Source organism: Sus scrofa, chromosome 9, assembly GCF_054392235.1.
Source record: "Sus scrofa isolate SSC_HxYL_T2T_F1_AM1 chromosome 9, Sscrofa_HxYL_maternal_Yorkshire_Landrace_v2.0, whole genome shotgun sequence".
NCBI classification, from domain to species: domain Eukaryota; kingdom Metazoa; phylum Chordata; class Mammalia; order Artiodactyla; family Suidae; genus Sus; species Sus scrofa.
The window spans coordinates 88,878,451-88,892,629 of record NC_139391.1 but is presented as its reverse complement, the minus strand read 5'-3'; the positions used below and the strand labels follow the sequence as shown (position 1 = coordinate 88,892,629).

The following is a 14,179-nucleotide window of genomic DNA, read 5'->3' as shown; positions in this document are numbered from 1 at the left end:
GGGCAGTAATAAAATATGAGAATTTAGAGAGAGACAGATGATTTCTAAAGTTTAGCTCTAAAAATTTGACTTATAGGATAGGGGAATTTGGTGATATGGTGATATAATTCCCCAAGTAAAATAAACATAATAGTTTGGTTTAGGTTATGTTGAACTTAGCTGGATTATTAAAATATATTTTTCTGTGTTTGGTTACTTATGAGAAACTTACCTATGGAGGTGCTACTATGAAATAGATATATACTGTTCCATGCTAGCTAAATTATCATTTAGAGTAACTTTTGCTCAGATATTCAAATTCTGTTTGAATTGATAAACAGAATTTAATACTGAGGTGTTAAATATGTTATAGGTTGCTGTTTTTATTTGCTAAGAAATATGAGGTTATATTTAATTATATCATTAAAATGCTTGATGTTGTCATGAATTTGCAGAAATACCCAAGACAAGTGATAATAAAAATAGTCATAAATGTGAAAGTTGTAACCCATTGAGACAAGGCATTCTTAAATGCTCTTTTTCTTAAATTCTTTGTTGAGCATTCAGTAAATTTGTAGTAAATCAGTGACATCGTTAGTATAAGACATTATTAAAATTGATTTTATGAGAATACATATTAAATGTTTATTCATGAATGAAATAAATAGTGCTGATTCCATGATCATTAGAACTACTCTTTTTTAAATGGAAAAGACAACTTGAAAAGTGCTAGATGTAATCCTCCAAAAAGTTTCCTATAAAATTAAATATGAAATAATATGATTAGAATGTATCTTTGTGTAATAAATTGCCATTGTCAAAATATAACTGGAAACAAATTATCTTATGGATAATACAAATAGTATATATTCTATACTATTCAGTGCATGTGATCAGTTTATCAGCAACAGTAAGGATCATTTTTTTCATGTTGCAGCACTATATTGGCAAAGTGACATTCCTCCATAGTCTATTAGATTTGCTTTTTTGATTTTAATAGTTTAGTAACATTCAAGAGGAAATTCTTTATATGCATTAAATGAATGATATTTTTAATACATTAAGTTTAAATTTGTAATATGCTAAGATTATATGTACTATCGATGTCAAATAAGTGTTTTATATGTATATCCTGTGGAGGGATGAGGAGGGGTCATGGAATTCTTTTTTTTATTAATTTTATTGGCGTATAGTTGACTTACAATGCTGTATTAGTTCTAGGTATACAGCCAAATATATCCATTCTTTATTCCCATATAGGTTGTTACAGACTGTTGAGTAGATTTCTCTGTGTACAGAGTGGGTCCTTGTTAATTATCAATGTATTAGTAACATACATATTATATATATGTTAACATATACAGTAGTGTGTATATGTTGCTCCCATTCTCCTCATTTATCCCTCCCCACCATGGTTTCCCCTATGGTATCCATAAGTTTGATTTTGAAACTGTGGGTTTATTTCTGTTTTATAAATAAGTTCTTAATGTCATTTTTATTAGATTCCATATATAAGTGATATCATAAGGTATTTGTTTTTCTCTGTCTGACTTCAGTTAGCAAGATAATCTCTAGGTCCATCCATATTGCCACAAATGGTATTATTTCATTCTTTTTTATGACTAAGTAATATTCTATTATACATATATACCAAATCTTCTTTATCCATTCCTCTGTTGGTGGCCATCTAGGTTGCTTCCATGTCTTGGCTACCGTAAATAGTGCTGCAGTGAACATAGGGGTGCATGTATCTTTTTGAATTATGGTTTTCTCTGGATATGTGCCCAGGAGTGGGATTGCGGGATCATATGATAGTTCTATATTTATTTTTTTAAAGATCCTCCTCCATACTATTTTCCATAGTGGGTGCACCAATTTACATTCCCACTAACAGTATAGGAGGGTTCCCTTTTCTCTACACCCTCTATAGAATTTATTGTTTAAGGCTTTATAATGATGGCCATTCTGACTAATGTGAGGGGATATCTCATGGTCATTTTGATTTGCATTTCTAGAATTAGTGATGTTGAGCATCTTTTCTTGTACTTTTTGGCCATCTGTCTGTCTACTTTGGTAAAATGTCTATTTAGATCTGCCAATTTTGATTTTTTTTAAATATATGCTTAAAGCTACATGAGATGTTTATATATTTTGAAGATTAATCCCTTATTGGTTGCTTCTTTTGCAAAGGTTTTCTCCTATTCTGTGGATTGTCTCTTCATTGAGTTGTAGAATTCTTGATCAAGATGAATGAGTTCAGGAGTTCCCGTTATGGCTCAGTGGTCAATGAACCTGACTTGCCTTCATGAGGATGTAGGTTTGATCCCTGGCCTCGCTCAGTGGGTTAAGGATCTGGTGTTGCTTGAGCTGTGGGGTGTAGGTCACAGACGTGGCTCAGATCTTGCATTGCTGTGGCTGAGATATAGGCCAGTGGCTACAGCTCCAATTGTACCCCATATGCAGAGGGTGCAGCCCTAAAAAGACACACACACACACAAAAGATGAGTGAGTTCATGGAACCCCTACCCCAGCAAAAGCAAATCATTCAATGTTGGACCTAGATAATACTATAAAGATCTTTTCCTCAAGTTATCTGGTGTTGAATTCTCTTCACAATTACCACAATATACCACTTGTCTTATTTTTACTTAGGCTCCTATAACAGAGTATCACAGAAGGGGTGACTTACAAACAACAGAAAATTATTTCTCAAAGTTCTAGAAGCTGGAAGTTTGAGATCAGGGTGCCTTCATGGATTCTGATAAAGGTCCTCTTCTGGGCTGCAAACTGCCAACCTCTTGTATCCTCACATGGTAGAAAGAGTGAGAGAGGAGCAGGAAGCTCCCTCAGGATCCTTTTAAGGGTGCTAATCCCATTCACCGGGGCTCCACCCTCAGGACCTCATCTAATCCTATTCACCTCCCAAAGTCCCCTCACATTAGGAGGAAGAGTTTCAACATAGTGTTATGGGAAGACATGAACTTTTAGTCTATTTCATATACTTTTAGTCAATGTTCAAGTTTAGAAAATGGGAAAATATTAAATATGTTGCATTAAAAATTTATTATAGTTGATTTACAATGTTCTGTCAATTTCTGTTGTACCGCATAATGACCCAATCATACACACACACACACACACACACACATATATACACATTTTTTTTTTATTTTTGCTTTTTAGGGCCACACTTGCAGCATATGGAGGTTCCCAGGTTAGGGGTCCAATCAGAGCTACAGTTGCTGGCCTACACCACAGTGACAGCAGTGCCAGATCCAAGCAACATCTGTGACTTACACCACAGCTCATAGCAAAGCCGGATCCTGAACTCACTGAGGGAGGCCAGAGATCCAACCCACAACTTCATGGTTCCTAGTTGGATTCGTTTCTGCTGCACCACTATGGGAACTCTTATATATGCATTCTTTTTCTCACATTATCCTCCATCATGTTCCATCGCAAGTGACTAGATATAGTTCCCTGTGCTATACAGCAGAAGTGTCATAAGTATTAAATTGAATAACATATTCAGTAAATATTCTATTTTAAAATATTCTATATTTAAAATATATAGTTAATATATTTGGTCAAGTAATGAGAACCTTGGCTGGCAAGTTGCAAGTAACGTAAGTGTTTACAATTGTTATTTTAATAGAGAGGGAGCAAGTGTGTTCTGTTGGCTGTTTGAACGTATTGTTGATGATCAAGTTAAAAAGTGCCACATTTTGGAGCATAAAGAGCAGGCGTCTTTTTTTTTTTTTTTTTCTGTGATTCTTTCCACAAGGTAGAAGCTTCTGGTGCTGTTGGCAGCCTTAGATCTTTGTTGTCCCCACAAATGCTGAAGGCAGCTAATGTGAAGCCTGCTGTGGCTGCCTACAGCATGCTGAGACCATGCTCCTGTTTAGGGTTTCAGGCTGAGTCACTCCATGGGAAGCATTTCCATTGATATGTGGGAAGAGGAGTATAATTTTCTTTCCCACTCTTTATAAGAAGTCAACCAAGCTGTTGTTATAAGATAGAGAGCTCTCACTCCTGCCGTGTGGAGAATTGAGCTTATCACATTATTAGTTTGTCAGTGCTTCCCACTGTGGTTGCAGGACACAGCAAAGGGTTAAGAAACTCCAGACCTCTTCATGGGTAACAGTAGTTTCTCTGTAAAATCTACAGAATATTTCTAAGTGATTCATTATCTGCCCACATATTGTCATGTAGGATTAGCTTTTTATTTGCTCTGTATAAAGTATATTATATAGCAGGTAAATTATTTAAAAAAAATACTGTTGTTATTACAGTGGGAATACTTCCAAACTTTTAAAAATTGCAAAATTATGAAGTTGTTCTTTTCAGTAAGCACTGGTGTGCCTAATATTTGGACCTAGTGTACACTTTCTTCCTTTGGAGAGAGGCACATGGTAGAGAGAGCCCAGGCTTTGCAGGTAAAGTAATATTTGACTGTGTTAAATCCCAACCCCATCTTTGACCTACTATCTGTGGGGCCTAGGGGATGTTACATATATTACCTGTGCCTCAGCTTTCTCACCTGGAAAACTAGAATTCCACCTGAAAATGTTACAGAATTTAATAAGACAATCATCATCATCATCTTCATCATCATAGATTTTTAGTCCCCTATTCTAAATAACATACAAATATTAATTCAGTTAATACTCACAATAAGCCTCAGAGGAGCCAGATGATCTCTTTCAGACAGATCACCTGGCCCATTGCTGTGACACAATAAGTCATAAAGATCAAAACGGTAATAGTTCATTTATATTTCCTACAAAGATTGCTCTGTTAATAAATAGGTTATTAATCATGTTTCCAAAATAGGGAAAGTTGAAATCCAGGATTCTGATCCTCATATCTCCATCAGCCACAGCCATCTCTCAGAGAGCTTTTGTATACAAGACAAAGCTAACAAGCAAATCTTCTAACCATAACTTTGGCATCAAACTATCGTCTGCTTTCATCTCCTATTAGATTGCTCTGGACAATGTGTAAACCTCCATGATGCTATGCCCCAAGTAGAGTCAGATTTCATGCTTCTTTCTCCTGTCTCTGGAAAATCCCTCTCTTTTCCTTTTGAAAAACACAAGAGGGAAATCAGAGAATAAAACCAGGAAACAGTCATAATAAATAAATTGGTAAAGTCCATTTCTATTTTAAGTTAGCTTTCCTCACCAGAGAGACTCCATCCTCTGGTTTGATGATCTGATTGTGTCTCTGATTTATATTTGGTGCTTGATCCATACATGGTGGGTTAAGGAGAGTGGAGGGAGAGACTGACTTCCTCCCCTGTGTATTTTCAATTAATTGTTGAGCACATTTAGATCACATATTAGTCCTCTTGCTGGGATTAGCTTTTACTTCTGTCCAGTGCCCTGTGCTACATTGCCTCTATTTTGGGAAGCCAGGCCACTTAATGTTAATTGCTCTCTTTGTACAAGACAGAGAAATAAATGGCAGACAGTTATTTAGTATAGTGGCTGAGAACACATGATTTGGTTTTAGATTAAACCGGGTTTGAGTTCCAGGGCTGTGATGTACATTTCGCTTTCTGTACCTGTGTCCTAGGATTGCAATGATGATTAAGTGTGAAGATGCCTATGAATTGCTCAGGACTCAATAAGTTATTGCTTTTATGTGTTTTTGTTGTTGTTGTTGTTTTTTGTTTCGTGTTTCAGGGCCACACCCTTGGCGTATGGAAGTTCCCAGGCTAGAGGTTGAATTAGAGCTGTAGCTGCTGGCCTCCACCACAGCCACAGAAACCTGGGATCCAAGCTTCATCTGTGATCTACACCACAGCTCATGGCAATGCTTTATCCCCAATCCACTGGGCAAAGCCAGGAATCGAACCCACATCCTCATGGATACTACATAGATTTGTTTCTGCTGTACCAAAATGGAAACTCCATTACACTGATTTGATGAGGATCATGATGGTGGTGAGTGAGATGGTTTGATGTCACCTGAGGACTTTTTGTTCTTCGATTCGTGCCTACTCACTTATTCTACTTACATGGAATGTCCTAGCTGTGATACTTGGTCTGAAAATTAGACTCTGTGACTCTATTTTAGGTAATATATGTCTCTCATTTCCGACCCTGCTTCTTCTGATTCAAATTGATTAACTCAGCAGTTCCTGGCTCTGACCCAGATTTTATTTCTGGAATGTATGTTGGCTGCATAATCTCTTTTGCCTCATCATCTGCTTCCTATTTGTTGTACTGCTTCAGACTGAGTCTCCTGTTGATGGCTTCTCTGGGTCCATATTTCTTAAGTTTTTTACTACCAAAATGTTGGAATCGTGAAAGAAAGTAGGAAGTACGAAGATCTAAATTTCCATTATTTTAGTATCCTAAAAATACATGCTTTTCAATGATTTTTTTTGTGTTTCCTTTTATGGCTGCACCTGAGGCATATGGAAATTCCCAGGCCAGGGCTCGAATCAGAGCTGTCACTGCAGGTCTATGCCACAGCCATGGCCACACCAGATTGAGCCTCATCTGCAGCCTATGCCACAGCTTACGGCAATGCTAGAATTTTAACCCAATCTGAAGGCCAGAAATCGAACCCACATCTGCACAGAGACAGTATTGGGTCCTTAACCCACTGAGCCACGATGGGAACTCCTCAATGATTTTTTAACATCTATTATTTTCAACTTTTCAAACTTGCCCAAAAAACCATTTTCTTAAGATTAATATTGAAATTAGTACTTCTGTGAAGTGGACCAAATCAAGGTGGACCAAATTAGGCTATAATTGGAAACATCCCCCAAATCTCATTAGCTTAACAAAATAGAAGTTTACTTCTTGCTTCTATTATATTTCCAAATCTGAATAAGCAAATGGCTTGATTTCACCTTGTCCTTGATCAAGTCCCAGTCAGATGGAAAAGTCATCAGCTTTAAAAATTGGCGGATGCTGCAGCACAGGAAGATAAAGTTTGTGCATTGGATGCTGGCCTTTAAGACTTCTCTTTGGTATATTATGCTTACATTTCTTTGGCCTTAGCAATCTGTATGATCACATCAACTTCAAAAGAGTGGAGAACGCATGTCTTCTGCCTGTCTAGCATCAAGGGAGAACTGACATACTTGAAAACTACCAGTGTGGACAGTATCGCACTCATAAAATATAACCTGCCATTTTCTTTGGAGTATTAAGTAAGTCATCACAATTTCTTTAAGCTTCTATTTCTTCACCTTATAAAGTGAGGATAGGACTCTCTATAAGTGATTACTCTTATTTTTATAACGAATATTAGCATGACACATTGTAACAAAGTTATCACAAAGATGCATACAGATTAAATATGTACTTCAATTCAATAACAGATTAAAGGTTGTTCTTCAATAGAAGTTTCCTTAGATATCACTATCTGCATTGTAGCAGGAAGTCACACACACACACGAGTATGTATCATTATTCAGCCAACAGTATTCAGTACCTTTCACTCTTAGGCATTATGCTTGGTTCTAGGTAATACATTAATGAATATTGTGGTTCTCTTAATTAAAGAGCTTAGTATATTCAGAGACACATATATGGTGGCAAATGATGATAAAGCAATGAAATGCATTCTATGAATGTTATATATTGCAAGACTCTTTTTCACTGAGGTACAGTTGACATGTAATATTAGTGGGAGTTCCCATAGTGGCACAGTGGATTAATAATCTAGCTTGTCTCTTTGGAGCTGCCACTTTGATCTCTGGTCTGGCACAGTGAGTTAAAGGATCTGGTGGTGCTGTAGCTGTGGCATAGGTACAGCTCCAGCTCGGATTCCATTTCTTGCTTAGGAAATTCCATATGCCACACGGGTGTGGCCGAAAAGGAAAAAAGAAAAAAGACATTGTGTTAGTTTTAAGTACACAACATAATGATTTGATATGTATTGCAAAATGATTACCACAATAAATTTAGTTAACCCCCGTCACCACACAGTTACATTTTTTTTTTCTTGTGATGAGAACTTTTAAGATCTACTCTCTTAGCAACTTTCAAATATATGTCACAGTATTGTTAACTATAGTCACTTCATTATACTTATTCCTGGAAGTTTGTACCTTTTGACCACATTTACTTATTGCATTCACCCCCTGCCTTTCATCAATTTGTTCCTTGTAAGTTCTGTTTTTTAAGATTTTACATGTGAGTGAGATTATATGGTATTTGTATTTTTGACTTCTCCCACTTTGCATAATGCACTCAAGATCCTTTTTGGTTGTTGTCACATATGTCAGGATGTCTTCCTTTCTCTTGACTGGATTTTATATATATATCCTTTTCTTTACCATTCGTTTGTCTGTGGACACTTAAGTTGTTTCCATATCTTGGCTGTGGCAAATCATACCACTGGGAAAATGATCTTATTTCTCTCAGAAAAATATGCACAAGTTGAATTGCTACAAAATACAGTAGTTCTATTTTTAATTTTTTTAGAAATCTCCACACTGTTTTCCATTGTGGCTGCACCAATTTCGATTTCCATTGACAGTGTGCAGGGTTCTTGTGCACATCCTTGCCAATACTTGTTGCCTCTTATCTTTTTGATAATAGCCATTCTGACAGTTGTAAAGTGTTACCTCGTGATTTTGATTTGCATTTTCCTGATGATTAGTGATGTAGAGCACCCTTTCCTGTATCTGTTGGAATATGATCTGCATATAGGGATCTTTCTCCGAAAGACTAGGTGTTTTAATCTGTAGCGTCTGTTCTGTGCCCTGGGAGTTCGACGGGTAAGAACTGATTCTCTGTTGCAGGCTTGTAGGACCCCCGAACATAAACTCCATTAGCTGCCAGAGCCATCAAGGGGTGCATCCCCTGGGCACAGCTGCAGAAGCTGGAGCAGCAGACCTGTGTGTATATCTCCATTTAGTATATCTCTCAACCAGGTTGGGAGTCAGGAGAAAGAGACAGTGAGCAAAGATGGTACCTGATAGCGCTGCTTCTCTGGAGAGCATTGTGGTCACCCTTGGAGGAGTATTAAGTTAGATGATTGATTCTCAGGTAACAGATTTTAAGATAAGCTAATAATCCTTTTTGATGGAAAGACTGGGCATCTTTCCTATACAAAATGTTGTATATTTTCTTCTGGAAGAAACCACTTTACACTTTAGACTTCCTTATCTCTCCATGAGCTCCACTCTGAGGTATTGTTCATGTTAATATAAACCTGTATCTACATCTCTCTGTCTATGCATGTATATCCGATAGGTAAGACATAGTATATTCTCATTTTAAAATTTTAGTGTTACAGATTTTACTCTGCTGCGTTTTCACTGGACCTTGGGGCTTAGCCACAGTGAGTCATGTGAGCCCATTAAAAACAATTTCTCTATTCCCTATAGCCTTGTGGTTCTCTTGGACACAAGCCCTGTTGGCTTTCAAAGTAGGTGTCTTGAGGTCCCATCTCTCAGGTAGAAGGATTAAAAGTTGGGGCAACATATGTAGGGTCCAAACCCCTCGATCCTCAGGCAGAAGCTGGGAGCCGTGAGTTCTCTCCTGGCTGTGGGTCATCACAGTGAGACTGTGGTTCATGGCAATATTGGGTCTCAACCTCTCCTGCCTATTTTATGTGAGTTTTCTCTTGTTGGTCTAATGCATAGGGTTCATTCATCTAGTTTATGGAGTTTTTGCAGAGGAAATTGTCCCATACATAGCTGTAGATTTGGTATGTCCATGGGGAGCAGGTGAGTTCAGGAGCCTCCTATGTCACCAACTAAAACCAAAACCTATGTAAGAGTCTTGGAGAGCTTGAAACTTTTGTTCATGTGGATGAACAAGGTGTTGAAAGGGAAATGGAATTTTAATTGAAAATATTGAATGAAGGTAAAAGAAGCTGAGAAACTCCAAATAGATATCAGAATATGTGCTGAGTCAGGAAAGAAAGTGACACATAGAGAAGGAATTGGAAGTATGTGTTGGTGTGTGTATGTGTATGTGTGCATATAAAAACGTGTATATATATACTAAGGACGAGGCTGAAGAATTCAGCAACAGTCATAAAATATGGATCCATGAATGTCATTGGTAAAATTCTATCTATCCATATAGAGCCACATAGATTTTGAAGATATTAACTGAATGGAAAAGAAGAAAGGCAGAGAGAATACATATAAGTCACTCATTATAGACTCTTAGCCGCAAAAAAAAAAAAAAAAAAAAAAAGGAAGGATCATAGCTAAAGTGAATAAGATAAGAAGGGGGATTTCATTCTTTCACATAGGAAAGACATGTTTATAGAGGGCAAATGGAGTGGCATATAAAGGCAAAAACTTGGTGATAAAAGATTCTGAGCTTGTGGCCAAATCTTGATTTATGTTTTGGTTTTATTCAGTTTTCCTAAGTCCTTCTATGATGTTTATTTTCTTAATGTATTAGTTTTGGCCATGAACAAGTTATATAACCCTTCTAAATTTTAATTTTCTCAACTGTGTAATTAAGAAAATAATAAAGCCTACTCACAAGAATAAGTCTCAAATAAAATAATATGTGTGGAGATGCTTTGTAAACTGCAAACTACCATATGTAAGTTAATTATTGCTTTCATTGTTATTATCATTAGAATGTTCTAAGTTATCTTCCTACTATTTCTTTTCTTTTTCTGTAGTTCAGTATCTGTACTTTTTCCAAATACACTATTCTAATTTTATCATTTATTGAATCTTATAGTTTGCTTCTGTAGGATTATGTGAGAAATACCATTCTGCTTATTGTGGGCCAGCTTTCTACAGTTTATCTTCAAATCCTGCAGCCTCTTTCAAAATCTTGCCTAGACATCTTCAGGTTTAAGGATTATTTTTTTTAATACCAAAAAATATATTCTATAAATAAGAACATTGCCAAGACTGTACTGGGTCTGAAATCTTACTCTGCTTACAATGTAGTAAGTTAATTTGCTGCAACCTCATGGTACTAGAAGATCCAAGACTCCTGGATCGGAGAAGGAGGACTTTATTAATTATGTCACAGAAAATAGCATGTACCTCATATTTATTGGCTCTTCTACTTTAGTTCTCACAGGAAAATATGAAAATTTCCTGGTGACCTTGCACAAGCAGTGAGTTGAGTCATAGGAGGAGAGCTCCAAGTTTAGGGAAACTGAATGTTTTATAACAGACAGTAAACAAACCTACCTCTTGCTCAAGAGAGGGTCACAGCTTTTATTCCTCAAGGTCCTTCACTATAAAAACATCCTTTAAGTGATAGTCAGGGGGCGGGGGAATGTAGTCTGTGCCTCTGCTTGTAAAACCTCCAGAGACATGAAAGAAACATTGAGAACTATCTCCTAGTAAATATTAGCCCATAATCACCTTTATCACCATAATCAGTAGCCCAGTGGCTGATGAAACACCTATTTTCCCACTGGGTTGCCTTTCAATCCATATCAAGGCAGCCTCAGATTTGTGTCCAGAAGTCTCTTTATCTTGGTTTCTGATCCTTCTTCTTTCCCTGTTCCCTACTGCTAGGTTTTCACATTCTTGCTGTTTGTCCCCCATACTTTCAAGGTAGAAGGAGATTCTCCCACTTTTATATAGATAAATATATTTTAATATATATTTTATATTTATTCAGGGAAAATGAAGGGGGATCTATTTAACTACAGGTATTTTAGAGTCTACCATGAAAAATAGGCTTCATTCTTACATTTTACTTTTAAATGTGTCTCAAAAATACATTTATACACATTCATTCATACAAACACATACATACACGCCTTTTCCTTGCAAGCAACACTATTAACTTATTTTTCAGTACTTTATTGTAGAATGAATGCAGAAAGGAAGGATCTGTGAGAAGTGGACAAGAGCTCCAGGCAGAGTATCAGAACTCCTTACAATTGAATGAATGTCCAGGATCCTGCCTCATGTCTTCAGTGCCTTTGGAGTAGAATGTATTACTATTTGAGCTTCTACAGCTGCCAAATGATAAATGACTTCTAGACCTTTTAAAGACTTAGTTTCTTACTAGGTTAGGTTAATCCACTGTTCCTTGAAACATACCCGTAAACTGAAGACAGTGGGAAATCAGAACTCTCACATGCACAAAGAAACAAACAAACAAAAACAAATCAAGAACAGAGTAAAATGCTGGTGGCCACAGCTTTGACTTGGACAGGAGAGTCCCTCATGTTTACACAATTATACCAAATATTTCTGGTTTATTGTTTCCATTTGGATATCAGATTAGTAATGGTAGTTTAAAAATTCTGCCAAATGAAAGTCTTTCTCTAGAAATTTATCCTTAAAAGCTCTACCTGAGTTAGAAGGTATTCAAGGAGGTAGTCTATAATGAAAGGAATCACATAGCATGCATGGAAAAGAGGATATATTCTGATTATTGATGGGATATGATTTGATATGATTACTGAAATAGCCTATTGCCAATATCATATTAGCTGGTTATGATGGGAAAAAATGTTGTATACATTTTTTAAAATTATAAGCCAGAATTATTTTATGTAAGCCTTTCTGGGAGAGAATACTATCCCTTCCACTTGCCACATACTCAGTTTCACAGGTGGCAGAATTAAAAAAAAAATTAAACATCTTAAACATCTTGGGCTATTTTGAACCAGAAAACCTACACCCGAATGATCTTCAGTCTCTTTTCTCTTCCTAGGTGTCAAAGGCATCAGGCATTGCTCTTCGCATCTGTGGGAAGCATTTCTGAAGCAGTAATAATTGCTTCTACAGGCAATTTAGGAGACACTGCTATGTGGTACACTCATTTAATGATAATTTTTGCCATTTCTAAAGTCATTTTCTAGCAAAAGAACCTTGCAAAACATCTTCCTTCTTCTTCTGCTGGCTACCATCATCATTATATTGAGTTCCGTGCCAATTTTCCTTGTATTACCATATCTTCTAGTCTGATCTTAAAAGCGTAGTGTTTAGGAGTAAATAAAAATACCATTAACTTAAGAGTTCCTTAATGTAATCCCTCAAAGAATCCGTCTTTGAGGAACAGACATTCCTAAATTGATCATTGATAAAATCCACATGTCCTGTAATTGCATATTGCTTTGTTTCTGAGTCCAAATTGCACATAAAGTGAGAGAATTCTCTCCTCTACCTTGTAGTTTCTGTTTCATCTACTATTTCAGGTTCTTGGGTATCTAAAAATGTTCAGTATTTAAAAACAAAAAAGAAAAAAAAGTTATACTTTCTGTTTGACTCCTTTTCACTGAAATCTACAGGTTGAGACATTTGGAACTGCTTTCATAATATTTTTGACCTCTAACTCCCTGTACAAGTGTGCACAAAGAGAGTATGAAAAGATGCCAGTCAGTCTCTCCTGAAGAGTAAAAGTATAGATCAGTACCTAAAAGAAGTTGGGTTTGACCTTAGTTAGCAGCATTAGTCTGGCTACACTACACATGCTGTGTCCATATGCACCATTTTTCTGATTCTTTCATTCTCCTCTGGCAAATAAATACAGGGGCTTCTCAGTGCTATCAGTCCAGGTGCACATAACTTTGTACATTTAAACCACAGAAATTATGTCAGTAGTCTTTCTAGGGAAATGTGGACAGTAATGCCCAGAGATGAATTAAGTAATAATAGTCCCCTAAGACACTGCTATGAATTTTTATTCTGTTAGTACAGACATCTTGAACTGTTTACACTTTTCTCAAGGTATTATAAGTCAAGGGCTCCAACAGGGCTCTCCTATAGGAAGCCCAGCCAGATCCAAAAGGATGGCATTATGTCCATCCCTATGAAAGAATCCATTTGAAACATAATTTACTGGCCTGCGCTGGTAGCAGTAGATGGAGTGTCCTATTGAAGGAGCTTGCCCATGGTGTCACCTCTACTCATGAGATGAGAATTGCAAGTTCTTATTTCAACCACCTAAAGTGTCCACTGACATCTCAGCTTTCAGATATATCTTATGAGTTGATATATGACCCTTGTTTTTCAACTACTTCTGTTTTTTCCTGGTTCTCCATAACCTCTGACTTTTCTTTATCCTATCTTGAATTAATAAAAACCACAGAGATACTCAGACATCTTGGGGAGATGGATGACTGACAGAGCTTGGCACTGGGCCATATCTTGCTGCCACCAGGTCTTGTTTGAATATTTACTGGCTTTCTTTTAAAAAACCTAAGTTCTCCTCTCTAGCATATTTTATAAAAACTCTCTAGTGCATCATACAATTGCATATATTTTATCTTCTCTTGTCCA

At 36.7% G+C, this 14,179-nt stretch overlaps 1 protein-coding gene across 13 annotated transcripts in view; it reads left to right on the top strand.

The window, feature by feature from the left end:
- Nucleotides 1-14,179, top strand: part of DGKB (diacylglycerol kinase beta) — a 657,175-nt gene that overhangs the window by 2,791 nt on the left and 640,205 nt on the right. The gene's annotated exons all lie outside the window — the stretch shown is intronic.